The sequence below is a fragment of the Arachis duranensis genome, chromosome 5 (assembly GCF_000817695.3).
Source record: "Arachis duranensis cultivar V14167 chromosome 5, aradu.V14167.gnm2.J7QH, whole genome shotgun sequence".
In the NCBI taxonomy this organism is placed as follows: Eukaryota; Viridiplantae; Streptophyta; class Magnoliopsida; order Fabales; family Fabaceae; genus Arachis; species Arachis duranensis.
Genome location: NC_029776.3, coordinates 58,371,826 through 58,372,466, shown reverse-complemented (window position 1 = coordinate 58,372,466; position 641 = coordinate 58,371,826).

Sequence of the window (641 nt, the reverse complement as noted above, 5' to 3'; positions counted from 1 at the left end):
GAGGTCGGACCTTTTATGAATTTGCCGAGTTGGAGGAGCTCGGTCAGGGTATGAACAGTGCCCCTGCCCGAGTTCGTCCTTTTTGGGAGGTCAAGCTCGGGCATAGTAGTTTTTTCAAAATTCAAAAATGGCCGTTCCTGCATTTATTGCATTTTACCGTTTTTTCTTGATTTCCGTTCGGGCCCTGTGAAGGCTGTATTTATTTGCCCCTTTCCTCCTTTTCTGCGTTTAGTTTTTCTTTATCCTTTTTCGAGCACTGCTTCTTCTTTCTATTTGCTCCGCTTCTCCGAATCTCTCCGTGTGCCTTTCTGGGGTTTCCTCTGTGCCGTCGTTTCGTTCTCCTTACTTCGGAGCTCGTCGTCTTCGTTTCTTTCTTCCAGGTTTGTTCCCATGCTTCTCCTTTCTTGTGCACGTATGCTTCTGTTCTTTGTGTGGCTCTTGTTTGTTTCTTTTTCTTTATGCCTGGGTTGCCCCAAAAAGAGGCACCGCCATTGCTTGCTTGTTTGTATATGGGGGGGCTCTTTTTGTTCTCTGGTATTTTTTTTTGTTCCGGGTTGCTACATTTTCTTCGTGGGGTTTTTGTTTCTTGCTTTGCTGACTGGGTTTTCGCTGTCTTCTTTTATGTGATTTTTGCTTGCTGT